Source organism: Dermacentor andersoni, chromosome 2, assembly GCF_023375885.2.
Source record: "Dermacentor andersoni chromosome 2, qqDerAnde1_hic_scaffold, whole genome shotgun sequence".
NCBI lineage: Eukaryota > Metazoa > Arthropoda > Arachnida > Ixodida > Ixodidae > Dermacentor > Dermacentor andersoni.
Window position 1 is genome coordinate 77,662,750 of NC_092815.1, and position 13,565 is coordinate 77,676,314.

Sequence of the window (13,565 nt, forward strand, 5' to 3'; positions counted from 1 at the left end):
AGCTCTCTCTCTCTCTCTCTCTTTGAACGACAAAAAGAGAAGAGCCGCCAACCACACAAAAAGAGAAGCAAGAACGGCAAGAACAGCGGGGTGCTGAGGGAGGACGAGAGAGCCGGCCGCGGATGAATGAACCGGGAGATGCAGGGGAGAGAAGGACGGCCGGACGTGACGTCTCGAAAAGCCGTGGGAGTAGACGCACAGCAGGAGGCTGCTGCTGCACACAAGTGCTGAGAGAAGAGAGGAAGAAGGCTGGCGGGAAGAAGAACGGCGCATGCGCGTGTCCTCCATGCAGCCCCGCTGCCGCAACAACCTTCCCTCTCCCTCGCCACTCGGCTCGGAGTGTGTGCCTAGCTGTGTACGTATGTGCTTGTATTTATCTCCCGGAGCGGAGGAGAGAGAGAGATAGCCGACGCCGTAGCAGCCGGCCCGGCTGTCGCTGACACGGCAGGCGCGCCGGCAGAACTTCATGAATGAACGCGGAGAGGAGGAGATTGGAGTAAATCCTCCTCATTCTACTCGGTTCTCGCGGAGCGTGTAGAGAGGAGAGAAAAGAAAAGATAACGCGTAAATGAGAGAAGAGACAACTGAGAGCTAAAGCTGAGGCCGTAGAGCTTCAAAGGGATGGAGACGGGTGATGAAAATCGTGCAACCAGCCCTTGACGTCACAAGACACGGGTGCGAGTGCGCGTGAGCGTAGTAACCTCCGCACCGCGGATTTCGCGCCCCACGCCCTTGTAGCGCGCGTGGCACACTCTTGGGCAATCCAATAAACGTCGGGGAAAACAGAATAAAGGAGCACGAAAGGAAGAAGAACCGCTGCTAGCAAATTTGATCCAGTTTCTACGACGCGACGACCGTCAACAGCTCCTCCCATTCGTTATCAATCTTTGATGCTTGTTTTTCTGACATTATCTCCGCAGCGGCCACGTGGCAAGTGCCAGTTAGAAGGCTTCGTAGCACTGCGAACAAGCGGGACTTCGCCACACGGCGCTGAACTTCAGCGTCGACGCGGATCGTTACATTCGAAAAAGAAACAGCAACCCGCACTTCGAACTTCAGCTCCTGACGGCAGGGAGAAAAAAAAAAAAAAAAAAACCAACTCCACCCACGCGCACGCGACTATTTTCGCGCCACCATACACCACAAGTACAAAGACACAGAAAGTTCTCCGTCCGCAGGAACTGCGGGGGCGTCAGCAGCGCAACGATCGCTCTGCCGTGCCCGCTGCAGCCTCTTTCGTCGCCCTTCCCACTGGCTCCCTCTACACTGCTTCGCAGCTTAAAGCAAAAAAAAAAAAAAAAAAAGAAATAAATAAACGGGAGCTGCACTTAACCCACCACGCAGCGGTACTACGCGTTGATCGTTCCTTGCCGAAGAATATTACGGGGGCCGGTCGACGGAGAGAAGATAACACGGACAATATGATGTAACATCAAGGCTATTCTTAGCAGGGCCACAGGGCTTTGATTCGATTCTCCACTGAAGTCAATATGCATCGACAATATTGAGCGCGATCGTAACTTGAGCCAGTATAGTTGAGTCGAAGCGCGGTTGAAATTGATCCGTGGAAGTGCTCAATGTGCATTAAATTCGAAATGTTTAAAGGCTCAGCCGTGCTCGAAAAATTCCGCTGTTAACAGAAAAACAAGACGGTGGATCGCAAGAAGATGGCGACTTTGTATTGATCAAGTGTTCGAACAAGAGATGTCACATGCTGCAGTCTATAGCGAGGATCCTTATTCGACCATTACTGATCAATGTAAACAGGGGTGTTACGTATAGAAACGAACGGCACATACTAGGTTACTAAGTGACAAGAGCGACTTGGTGCGAGTTTTCAATAACAGTTCAGCTGTGGAAAGTTGGGCAAGGCATTTATTGTTCGTTCTACTGCGCTCGCTTTCCCGCGAAGGACAACACCGTGAAGGACAAGGACGAACGACTCATTGTCTTGGTACTTCTCAGTGCTGTCTGTCTTCCCTGCGGAAATCAGCCTCAGTAAACCGAACGAATCTTAACGTTACGCGGAAACAAGCAGCGGTGTGAGACTTTTACGTAGCACAGTTACTCGTGCGAGTAACCGACTTTGACTTGCAGCCAAATAGGAATGTGAAAGACAAAGTGAGACAACGCTGTAATCACGACGGAAATGCATAGCCTTCGGCAGGGTAAATGGAGAGTAGACTAACGGCAGCCTGATGCTATGTACGTTTCTCAAAGTGTGGCACGCGGATACCCTATGCTAACTTAAGAACGGCCGCAGTCGGAGGCAGTATGGGTGGGAGTATACGCAAATGCGTGCAGACAGACCATGCTCTCGAGACGTGCTTTAAGGTTTAGTGCACGTATACTTCGACCACAGCCGCGGTTACATAGTTGTGCGTTAGCTCTGCGCCACACGCAACGCTAACACGAGCGTCCTTATGCTATTCTAAAGCTTTTTGTTAGAAGGCTTTGCGTTTACAGCACTTCCGACATTACCGCTACCGACAATACCCGATGCCACCACATCCTCTGTAAAACGAGTGAGCATGACGCCCGCTGGCTATAGTCATTCGCGAGGACCTATCTGCGTTTCGGGCAGAGTTGTGCACAGTGACCCATTTGAAATCGAAAACAGGAAACAAGATTGCTGTGGAGGACGGCTTGCGATAGCACTGTTTCCGGCGCGCGACACCAGCTATCTCATCGATAACGGACTGTGATTTACGCACACAATGTGTAATCATCGAAGCTGTAAATAAAGCGAGCTTTTTACTGCGAGTATCAGTTATGAGCTATACCGGAAAGTGACCGGTCGTGTCAGGCATTGATTCAGTCACGGCACAACACCGCAAGGGCAATTTTAGGTTCTCACTGGAGATCAATGGAACATTTAGACCACGAAGCGAGCCTGCACTGAAATCAAGTGTGATTGGAAGTGACGCATGGTAGCGCGCTCAGTGCATGTTATATAGCAGGGGGCACACTGCGCCACGTTCACCTCATTTGCATGGGGAGCTGACAAAAACCACCGACGGTTTTCTGTCGGGATCGTCTCGTGGAGATTACCACAAAACCCGGATCTGCCACACCTATAAGGCTGTGTCCGTTGATCGACCACTATACGGGGTGCAGACCTGCAAACCTTAAAGTGTGAGAAATGCTACCGCCGAAGCCAAGAAAGACCAAAATATTGTTTAAAATACTAAAATTTGTTTCATCAGTGAAGAAACACAGAGTTTATTAAGGAAATTACCTGTAGGGACGCTTCCAAAATACATTAACAATTCGCATCAGAAATTTCTCATAAAGAATTATTTGCATCACAGAAAAACGTCATGGTTCATGATGTTTATTCGTGATATATCAATATAATGACAGCCAAAATTTCACGTGCTACTTTAGCGGTTATATATAGTGCTGCCACCGGTGGTTAGAACAATCTAGCGGGTCAAAAAGTAAAGCTCTGAAAAATCGCTCAACAGCTATATATTTGCATTCTGTTGAGATCTCTTCAACCTTAAATAAGAAGCCTATGAAAAGTCGCAAAATTATTGGCGCCGATACGACAATCGTAAGGAAGCTCAAGAAATCAGGCATCTTACGATAAAATCGTAAAAATTGGCAGATATGGGGGTGTTTTATTTTATCGTCAATAGAATTTTTAATGTCATCCGTGACAAGTTGCAATATTCTACTTCTTGAGCTAGATTGCTCTTAGAGGCAGACACTATTTGCATAAATATGTAAGTGAATATTTGATTAATTAACAAATGTTTGCTGATTAATTTGTAAAATAATTTACGCCACATGTTGCAATTTACGAATTATAGCCGGTGACCTCTAAAGTCATATCCACTTCGAATTAATTCTGAGGATTACTCCAGTTCCGATATATGCGTTCGCAAAGTTTGCGACGAAATGCATGGGTATTCCAGCAACTTTTGTGCTTCAATGCATAAAACGGTGTTTTGCTTAAAAAAAGAAAGAGAGAAAAGCAGGTGGAACAGTGGATTTTTACTGCAAGTTTGACTGCACTTGTCTAAATATTGGTGCTAGTTTCAAATCCGTTCCAAGTGAATGTGTCTTGTGAAATCACAGGCTTCAATTCGTGTGCTGCAGTGCATTGCAATATGTGCGGTAAAGTAATTAGCTGAGAAATTAATTCGTGAGATTTTGTTAATTAGCCAATATGCGCATTGATTTGCAGTCCAAGTATATTGAATCGATTTCCAGCGTAAGTAACGTACACCTGCTCGAGTATGTTCTAGCTAAATAAGTAGATATGTACAGGCGCCGACAAAAGTGGTGTACTCCACGCAACGGGAGCCGGAGCAACGGCAAACTAGAGTTACTGTATATAGCAGAGTTACTATATATAGCAGGACGACGAAGTGATCCTATTGCTGAGTGTTTGTTCTCCGTCACCAGTATTTTGTGGTAATTCTCGCTTTCTTCCGGGGAACACTGTTCCCTGCCCGACGGGAATGGAAGTGGAGCCACCCGCACTGCGACCTGATGTAGCGGCGCCCGCGTCGGCAGCCTCAAGGAAGCGGAACAGCATCTCGAGCGACAGCGAGGCTACCCTGATAGACTCGACCGAGAGCGACGACAGCTCCGACGACGACTACGTGACTGTCCTGAGTAAGAAAGCAAAGCGGCGGATGCTTGGGGCCTCTGTGGATACATCTACTATGAGGACTCCTCAAAGTTCGCCAAAGTACACCATCCTTTTCTTACCTGTGCTACCCACCGACAACATGAGGTTCCTCAACAGGCAAGTTGCATCGGTTGAACTCGAGAGACTGTTGCCAAATGGCATTGAGGACGTACGAGTCAACCCTCGGAAGAATATTGTCGCGGTAGACGTCGCCCAAGCGTCGGCGTTAGATTCTCTGCGAGCTGTCACTGTTCTCGGTGGCATGAACGTCCGTACCATCATCCCGATGGGAAAAGAGACTACTACAGGCGTCATATATGACATTGATGCGGCCATTTCAGGCGAGGATTTACCACTTTTGATAAAGCCTGCCAATCATGGGACCCACATACTACAGGTGGCCCGTCTCGGAACTTCCAGATGCGTGAAAATTGTCTTTAAAGGTGACTGCCTTCCATCGCATGTGAAGGTAGGTCATTTTCGACATGCTGTCCGGCCCTTTGTTCCCAAGCCGCTTCAGTGCAGAAACTGTCAGAAATTCGGCCACGTGAGCGCCGTCTGTGGAAAGTCTGCTATATGTTCCCGCTGTGCAGCACAACACTCTGCAGGCAACTGCCAGGCAAAAACTTATAAGTGTCCGAACTGTCAAGGGCCCCACGATGCCTCATCAAAGGATTGTCCTAGAGTTAGGCGAGAACTCTCCATCTTGAAGAAAATGGTTAGGGACCGGTCGACCCATCGTGAAGCAGCTGCTGACGTCAGGCGACGTCGTTCTCGTCGCAGACGCTCATCAAGGAATTCTGCTCTGCGCACAAAGAATACGCGTGCCGCACAGCCTCTTGCTGTTGAATCTGCTCCAACCTCAGTGCAGAATGTTTCCAAACCGTGTATAGATAACGGAGCATCTGAAAAGACTGCCGTGAATGAGGAATGGCCCCCACTGCCAAGGATAAGCCCTGTGGAAAAACCCCAACAAGGAAAGGCACCACAATGCTCCACCCCTCACCCAGATGAGCTGACAGAGCATGACCGCCAAATTGTAACAATGCTCAAGTCTTTGATAAATGCGATTCGCACGCTTGTGGGCAACTCGAATACGCCAACAGCTCGAAGCGCAGTTCAAGTGTTGGATGCCCTGAGCCCAGTGCTTGCAAATCTTGCATAAGCACAATGGCTCTTCCACTGCCTTCACTCCGTGATGAAGTGCGTAGCGCGACAATTTTCCAGTGGAATGCCAGAGGACTTAAATCACGGATTTCATGTTTCCGCCAATACGTTTTCACGAACCGATTTCCTGTAGTGGTAATATGTGAACCGAACGTGTCGAAAGCGCTAAGACTCTCTGGATACGAAGCCTTTATGGCGTCAACGTGCGGGCAACCCAGCAAAGTAATTGTTTACATCCGTACAGAACTTACTTACATCCCCCACTCAGTGCAGCCTCATGATGGAAACCAATACGTGTGTCTCCGCATTACAAAGAATAAAGTGGCCTTCACCCTTATCGGCGCCTACATATCCCCATATAGTCGGTTCGACGGCGACCGATTGCGAGACATCCTGACGGCAACTACTGGACCCTGGATTATCACAGGAGATTTTAATGCTCATCACTTGGCTTGGGGAAGCTCCAGAATAGATTCCAGGGGCCGGAAACTTGTGGAATTTGCTTCCGACCATGAACTTTGCATTATGAACGATGGCAGTCCGACGTACTTGCGTGGTGCGAACTATAGCAGTTGCCTAGACTTGACCTTGGTGTCACGGCAACTTGGTCAAAATGTTCGATGGTTCTCTGACATCGAGACTCATGGTAGTGACCATATTCCCACCTACTTAATTATCAATGGATTTGGAAGCTTCTCCTCTTGTACTTCCCGACAAGCATATATAAGGTGGTCAACGTATAAGACAAAGGTGGAAGAGGCATGCAAAGAAGGATTTACCGGCACCATTGAAAACCTTATTACAAGTGTACTGGAATCGTCTAAGTACACATTTACATCTGCGAAAAAACGTACGGATTTTGACATGGAACTTGAGCGACTTCGAACGATTCGCAGAAGAGCCGAGAGGCGATACAGGCGCACGAAGTCAATTAATGACCTTAGAGTCGCTCGACGTATACAGAAGAAAATCCAACGTCGTATGGACAGGTTGGAGGAACAACGGTGGAAGACGTTCTGCGAATCACTTGACCCCCGCAAGCCTCTGTCTATCATATGGAGGACGGTGCGCGGCCTTGGCTCGTCTCCACAGCAACGACACCCATTCTCAGCCCTAGCCCTCCATCAAGGCCGCTCACAGGTCGATATAGCCGAAGATTTCTGTGTGAAGATTGCGGGCAGTGTGGTCACCATCAATAGTGAAATTCTGGGTGAAGTTCCTGCGACACGCTTCCCAGAATTGAATGTGTCCTTCTCACTTGAGGAATTGGACGCTGCTCTGGCCTCATGCAGGCGCTCATCGTCGCCAGGACCAGATGGCATCACCTACGCTGCTTTATGCCACCTAGGTGAAGATGGCCGAAGTAGACTGCTGGAATGTTATAACCAGTCATGGAATGATGGCGTCGTTCCTGAGCGGTGGAAGTCCAGCCGCTTGATACCACTCCTGAAGCCTGGAAAGTCGCCACTTGACCTAGCGTCCTACCGACCCATTGCGCTGTCCAGCTGTGTTGGGAAGGTCATGGAAAGAATGATTCTCACCCGCCTAGAATGGTATCTTGAGCGCCACAACGTATACCCCGATGCCATGGCTGGTTTTAGAAGAGGCCGTTCCTCTATTGACAACGTCATCGACCTAGTCTCGTCTGTACAACAGGAAAAACACCACAAGCGTATATCGGTTGCACTATTCCTCGACGTGAAAAGCGCCTATGATAATGTAACGCATGAAGCCATCCTTGATGCCCTGGAAAATAATGGAATAGGTGGACGCATGTTTCGGTGGATTCGGAGCTATCTATTCAAAAGATCCTTCTTTGTGCACAGTGCAGATGGCCGAACTGCTGACCATTACACTTACCGTGGCGTCCCTCAGGGTGGGGTTCTTAGCCCCACTTTGTTCAACCTTGCAATCCTTGGCCTTGCCGACGTTCTACCACATACAGTAAACCTTTCTATATATGCTGACGACATATGCATATGGGCCTCGGCAGTTACACGTCTCCAGGTGCGTGCACGGCTCCAAAAAGCAGTGACCCTAACATCATCGTACCTGCGTGCGCAAGGCCTCAGCATTTCGACCGAGAAGTGCGCCTTAGTCGCCTTTACCCACAAGCCCATGACCTGGTACCCCATTTCTATTGACCACCAACCAATTTCCTACGCAAAAACTCACCGATTCCTAGGCGTTATTATAGACAGAGACCTTTCATGGAGCCCCCACATCACATATTTGAAGAAGAGGCTTACTTCTATCTCCCACATACTAAGGTTTCTCGCCGGTAAAACGTGGGGCACATCCGTGGCATCTATGCTTCAACTATACAGGACGCTCTTCCTGGGATACTTGCGATACAGCACACCAGTGCTGTCCAATGCTAACAAAACTAACATCCATGTCCTACAGAGCATTCAAGGCCAAGCCCTTCGAACATGTCTGGGGCTACCTCGAAATGCTTCAACCGTGGCAACAATTGCCACCGCGAGAGACCACCCAATAAGGACCTATATAGATATCGACGCGCTCCGGGTGCATGTTCGCCATATATCCCGAGTCCCTGACCACCATCTCGCTCGATTGCCTGAGAAAAGACCCAGGGCAGCGTTCTCCAGATCAATTGCGGCTAACCGGCACTCTTTGTCTTTGAGGCACTCACCCGCAACAAGAACACCATCCCCTATGTGGTGCTTGAAGAAGCCTCCTGTGTACCTTGCTGTTCCAGGAATAGTGAAGAAAGCTAGCCTGACCACCGCGGCTCTCAAGCAGATCACACTGGAACTTCTGCATTGTTCATACTCTAACCGAATTCATGTTTACACGGATGGTTCCGTCTCGGAAAATTCTACGGGCGCCGTTGTTCTACCATCTCAATCGGTCGTCATCAAGTTTACGACATCACACGTAACGACATCTACAGGCTCTGAACTGGCCGCTCTTCGCGCTGCTGTCGAATACATTGAAAAAGAACCGCCCAACAAATGGGCAATATTTTGTGACTCGAAAGCAGCCCTCCAGAGCTTGAGAAGTTTGCGACGTGGCAATTATGAACAGCTGGTGTCACAAATCCACGAAACCTGCCATTGCGCTTCTGAAAGAGGACATAATATCATATTTCAGTGGCTGCCGGGACATTGTGGCATCGTTGGTAATCACCTCGCCGATGACGCTGCCCGACGTGCCCAGGCTGGCTCACCGACACTCCTTATACCTTTATCCAGAGTCGACGCTGCAAGAGAGCTTCGCAGTCTCGCTCGTACAATCACGTTAGGTTGCTGGCATACACCTCAGAACTCTAAGTGTCGTTTACACAGCCTCGACCCATCACTGAAACTTACATTACCAGCGAACCTTCCACGACGTGACGCAACACTGCTGTGTCGGCTGTGGGTAGGAGTAGCATTCACCAACTCCTACAGCTATCGTATTGGAATGGCGGATTCACCAATGTGCGCGAAGTGCAAGTGTGAAGAGACCATCAGTCACCTTCTGTGCCACTGTTCTCGCTTCGATAATCAACGCGAGACTCTCCAGTGTGCCTTAAATAGACTGGATGACAGGCCATTTACGGAGGCGAAGATCTTGGGGGCCTGGCCTCATAGTTCAATGGCCCAGAAAGCAGTTCGAGCGCTTTTTCGCTACCTGAGGGAAACAGACTTGAGTGCCAGACTGTAGACATCCTATACCTAAGTTCTCTCTCTCCCTCTTTCACTCCCCATTCCCCTCCCCACGTGTAGGGTAGCAAACTGGACTCAGTCTAGTTAACCTCCCTGCCTTTCTGTCTTCCCTTCTCTCTCTCTCTCTCTCTCTACTATATATAGCAGAGTTGCGCGTCTGTTTTATCACGCCGCTAGCGCCTCTATTGGCCGAACGTCATCACGTGGTAATCAAGCAACCGTGCATTGCGGAGAAGCAGATGCCTGGGCCAATTTTTGTATTTCCCGACGCCGCCGCTGCAGCGAACTGGATTGACACAAGTTATCGCCAGTCAAATTCAAAGCGAATCCGGTCGATCTTGGCGTTCGCTGTTCGCTTGCGCTATAGCTGCGGAGCAACAACACAACGTGCGCAGCGCATCTCACAGTTGGTTCATCGCAGTGTCCTCGCTGTTAGACTTCTTGATTCCTGAGCCTAGACGCGCCGAGAGCGTGCAGACGGACTCGGCGGATACCCTTGGCCTGAGCTTCGGTGAGGACCGATCTCGGCGCCTTTTTCTTGACGATCTTATTCAGTCAGCTGTTTTGATGCACTTTGTTTGCGATTAGGCGGAAAAGCAGTCCACAAGCGATGCAAAAGCGTCCACGGTCGATCGACGATATGGTAGGCATGTCGCCTGCAAAAACAGAGTGTGGCTTCGCCGCATAGATTTGGTTGCTTCCCAGGCAAGACGGCGGACCTACGCGCAACTCTGCTACCTTTGGTAGCATATACAGTAACTCTACGGCAAACTAGACTTACTGTATGTGCTACCACAGGTAGCAGAGTTGCGCGTATGTTTTATCACGCCGCTAGCGCCTCTATTGGCAGAGCGTCATCCCATGGTAGTCAAGCAACCGTGCATTGCGGAGAAGCAGATGCTCGGGCCAATTTTTGTATTTCCCGACGCCGCCGCTGCAGCGAACTGGATTGACACAAGTTATCGCCAGTCAAATTCAAAGCGAACCCGGCCGACCTTGGCGTTCGCTGTTCACGTGCGGGCTAGCTGCGGAGAGCTAGCTATATAGCTATGTCAATGTAGCTATGTCAATCCTGTGAGAGAAAAACTTTCACTACACTCCCACAGAAGGTTACTTTTGGTATCCCTGCAGTGAAAAGGCACATAATGAAGTGGTACTTGCAGGTGTGGCTGATATCCAGTGTGGCTGATATCCAGTGCCTGCTAGTAGGTGGGTACGCTTCTACAGCAAGTCTAATGGGGCACCAGTGTCGAAATACAAATGGTTCATCATTGATTCACCAGTAATGTTTTAGACTGCCTACACGTTGAGAGCTTTCGCACATAAGCAGGTATCCCATCCCTAATGCAAAACCGAGTACCCATCATCCAGTGTTCAGTGCAGCGCCGGATTATGGGCCCAGTGCTGCGCGCTGGATGCTGGGCAGGCGCGGCGTACTCGGAGGCACTGGGCACTGGGTACTGGTGCGGAAAATAACTATAGCGCGTTAAATACGCGGTGCCTGGACACCGTATATATTTTGTTGGAATACAAAAAGCAACAGAGAGCGATTTGGTGCAAAAAAAAAAAAAAAAAAAAAAAAGCCCCGACCAGGATTCGATCGTCGGACCTACAGATCCCAAGCCCGATACTTTACCACTGCGCCACGCTAGGAGGAAAACATGAGCGGATAATATGCCATGTCAAGGATCGAGAAGCAGTTTTAGTTTCACAGAGATGTCTCGCTTAGTCATGGTAGATGCGCTATCGCCCTGCATATAAAACTCACGCCTGTACCACAAAGAAAATATTGCTGTCCGTATTCAGTAGCATGCTCGGAAGTGCCACAACATCGATTTTCACTTGCGACTGGCATTTGAACCTTGAAAAAAGTTCTAAATGAACCGCCGACCCGGGACGCTGTATGGGCTGTTACTACTGATTTGGATAGCTGTTTCTTGTTCTTCACGCGAAGAATATTCAACGTTTTCTTAGTTCAGTGATGCCTTTCAGTCGACACGTCTGTCTAGTCATATATCTTCGTCAGAGAAGCGCGGCTAGTGCCGGGAGCCTTCCGCGACAGCACATATATACCTGTGTTTATGACGTGTCACATCGGCGCTCATCGCTACTTGTGCTGGCACTGTAAACATAAAAAAATAGTTTAGTTAAGAACACCGATGCGAAAGCTGAAATATAGAGTGATTTATCCGTGTTAGACTTCTTGATTCCTGAGCCTAGGCGCGCCGAGAGCGTGCAGACGGACTCGGCGGATACGCTAGGCCTAAGCTTCGGTGGGGACCGATCTCGGCGCCTTTTTCTTGACGATCTTATGCAGTCAGCTGTTTCGATGCGCTTTGTTTGCGATTAGGCGGACAAGCAGTCCAAAAGCGATGCAAAACCACCAACTGTCGATCGACGATACGGTAGGCATGCCGCCTGCAAAAGCGGAGTGCGGCTTCGCCGCATAGATTTGGTTGCTTCCCAGGCAAGATGGCGGACCTACGCGCAACTCTGCTACCTGTGGTAGCATATACAGTAACTCTACGGCAAACTGCATCGCAACGCCATCTACAGGCAGCATCTGGGATCATGTCTACCGATAATGAAGGGCACCCATTGGCTGTCTCGATCCCAGATGCCGCCTGTAGATGGCGTCGCGATGCAGTGTGCCATTTATGATAACTCAAAGGGAAGCTCATTACTTTTCGAAGCGAGATCGAGATGCCTTAGAACACGCACCTATAAAGCGAGATATAAGAAGGAAGAAGAAGCATGTGCTTGCTGCGGTAATGCTAGGGAAACGACGGAGCATATTTTATTAGAATGTGAAGACGTCTACCCAGCGGTCGATTTAGGCACCACTGGCCTCCTTGAAGCCCTTGGGTTCAGCGGGAGCAGTGCTAAAGCAAACAGGTCTGCAATAGACATTAGTAAGAGGCGATTGGACGATTGGTGGAAGAAAAGTAGGGAAACGACGAAAGACGGAGACGTACAAAAGCACAGTTCGCAATAGGGGATCAGAAAGTTTGGACGTGGTAGGATATTTTTTTTTTTCTTTGGTTAACCTAGGTTGGATATTAGGCAGCATAGTAGCAAGAGCTTGGTGGCGCAACCCCCCGCCCCGTTCCAAAGGGGACGCTCATTACATCCATCCATCCATCCGCTGCTCCGGCTCCCGCTGCGTGGAGTACACCACTTTTGTCGGCGCCTGTACGTATTATAGGTAAATGCCACAGGCGATTTCTTAAATGACTAAATTATGGGGTTTTATATACCAATACCAGGATCTGATTATTAGACACGCCGCAGTGGGGGACTCCGGAAATTTGGACCATCGGGTTCTTTAACGTGCACCATAAATCTAAGTACACGGGCGTTTTCGGATTTCGCCCCCATTGAAATGTGGCCGCCGTGGCCGGGATCTGATCCCGCGACCTCGTGCTTAGCAGCCCAACACCATAACCACTAAGCAACCACGACGGGTGACCACAGGCGATTTAAAAAAAATTCTGTTAACGTTAAAATAAAGTACCCGGTGTACAGAGTCACTGATAGGGAAGCGGAGGCTTGATTTATCTCAGGGGTGGCGCATGTCAACAATCAGATACTGGCTCAGAGTCGGAAGACACTAAGTATAAGAGCGCGGAGTGTTCGCTATCGTATAGACGCAGCGTTTCAAATGTCCAATTTGTCCAATACATGGCTCTGGGGACAGCAACCGTCTGTCGCTGAATGCACGCTGCATCATGCTTTCTTTTTTTCGTTCTTCCTTTCTTCCCCTCCCAGATTGGAGGAGAGCTTCTTAGAACGATACGGTAGTTTCTCCAGGAGTTCTTCCAGTGGCACTGGAGTTTAGTCAACGTTTTCCTCGTGAATGCCGACGGGTTCTCAAGATCACGTCGAGAACACGACCTGGTTGCTGTTATGTGCGCCTAAATTTAGGCACGGGAGTGCTCATCATGTTCTTATCGTCAATCACATCGGAATACGAATAAGGTTTACCACCTGCGAAACTCCATGCATTCATCATAAAACACCGACCGGAGCTCCGAGGCTCTGCATGCCTTTAATAACGCATGGGCAGCCAATGAAGATAAATT

The 13,565-nt window shown here is 49.2% G+C and overlaps 1 protein-coding gene across 1 annotated transcript in view; it reads right to left on the bottom strand.

The window, feature by feature from the left end:
* Window positions 1-13,565, bottom strand: part of Shc (SHC-adaptor protein) — a 150,266-nt gene that overhangs the window by 39,545 nt on the left and 97,156 nt on the right. The gene's annotated exons all lie outside the window — the stretch shown is intronic.